Source organism: Bos taurus, chromosome 13, assembly GCF_002263795.3.
Source record: "Bos taurus isolate L1 Dominette 01449 registration number 42190680 breed Hereford chromosome 13, ARS-UCD2.0, whole genome shotgun sequence".
Classification (NCBI taxonomy): domain Eukaryota; kingdom Metazoa; phylum Chordata; class Mammalia; order Artiodactyla; family Bovidae; genus Bos; species Bos taurus.
Window position 1 is genome coordinate 10,040,214 of NC_037340.1, and position 1,859 is coordinate 10,042,072.

Genomic DNA, 1,859 nt, shown 5'->3' on the forward strand with positions numbered 1-1,859 from the left:
ATGTTGGAGGGAATGTAAATTGGCACAGCCACTATGGAGAACAGTATGGCAGTTCCTTAAAATACTAAAAGTAAAGCTACCCTATGATCCAGCAATCCCACTCTTGAGCATATATCCAGAGAAAACCATAATTCTGATTAACAGGCACCTCAATTGTCACCACAACAGCCAAAACCTGGAATTAACCTAAATGTCCGTGGACAGAGGAATGGATAAACAAGATGTGGTACTTATATACAATGGAATATTACTCAGTCACAAAAAAGAACGAAACAGAATGAACCTAAAGATCGTCATACTAAGTCAGACAGAGAAAGACAAATATCATATGATATCACTCACATAGAATCTAAAAAACTCACACAAATGAACTGTTTTACCAACAGAAACAGACTCATAGACTTAGAGGACAAACTTGTGGGTATCAGGGAGGAAGAGGGCAGGGGAGGGATAAGCTGGGAGTCTGGAACTGACCTACACACACTGCTATATTCAAAATAGATAACCTTTCATGAGGATGGAGCCAAAGGCAAAGAAGGAGGCCCCTGTCCCTCCCAAAGCTGAAGCCAAAGCAAAGGCCTTAAAGGCCAAGAAGCAGTGTTGAAAGGCATCCACAGCCACTAACAAAAGAGTAGATCCAGACGTCATCCACGTCCCAGCAGCCCAAAATGCTGCAGCTCAGGAGGCAACTCAAATATCCTCGGAAGAAGCCCCCAGGAAAAACAAACTTGACCACTGTCATCATCAGTTTCCCCCTCTCCACTCAGTCAGCCATGAAGGAAATAGAAGACAACACCACACTGGTGTTCAATGTGGACGTCAAGCCCAAGAAGCAGCAAATTAAACAGGCCGTGAAGAGGCTCTATGACTCTGATGAGGCTAAGGCCAGCACCCTGATCAGGCCTGACAGAGGGAAGAAGGCGTGCATGTGTCCAACTGGCTCCAGACTACGACACTTTGGATGTTACCAACAAAACTGAAATCATCTAAACTGAGTCCAGCTGGCTAATCCCAAGTATAAGCGTTTTCATTATAAAAATAAAATAAAATAGATGAACAGCAAGGACCTACTGCATAGCACAGGGCGCTCTGCTAAATATTCTGTCATGACTGAAATGGGGAAAGAATTTGAAAAAGAACAGATATACGTCTATGTGTAACTGAATCACTTTGCGGCACACCTGAAACTAACACAGCATTGTCGATCAACTAAACCCCAGTATAAAATAAAAACGAAAATAGGTAAATAATGACTGTGGATGCTGGTGAGCACACCCACTGTATGGGCCAAGGGACAGCAAAGCCTCCTGAGACCCATCTCTAACTTGCCCCTCTGATTGTAACCGAGTCAGCAAAGCCCCAGGGGATTCGCTTTCTCACAGCTCCACAAACCTGTTTGTAAAGACATCATTTCACAGAGTTTATCTTTATCACTTGCTTTGATCTCACACATACACAAGATCTTTGCCCTAAAGATTGGATTGGGTTTTACAGGTATCTCCTCAGTGATCGTCAGAAATGATGCCATGCTGATGCCTTATCTGGGAGAAAGCCCAAAGACAGTACAAATAAGACTCAGCTGGACTCACTGAGGACTGCTAGGACCAGACTTATCTCCAATTCAAAGTTTACCGGAAATTGCCAAACCCAGCCAAACAGCATTCCCTCTCAAAGATCCAAGACTGTCAACAGATCTCGGCTGCATTGGGGCTGCTCCCGCTGAGGTTTTACACGGGGGAGTTTCCGCCCTGGATCTTGTATGATGCCTGAAGAGGAGCCATTTCAGTTGCAGAAGGCTTCCTTTTGATACCTATGCCTTCTTATTCCTCACCTAGAATGGCACCTGATATAACACAGAG

General features: G+C 44.2%; 1 pseudogene; it reads left to right on the forward strand.

Annotated features, from left to right (window-relative positions):
* Window positions 1–217: 217 nt before the first annotated feature.
* On the forward strand, window positions 218–1,131 carry LOC112449371 (large ribosomal subunit protein uL23-like; annotated as a pseudogene).
* The last annotated feature ends 728 nt before the right edge of the window (window positions 1,132–1,859 follow it).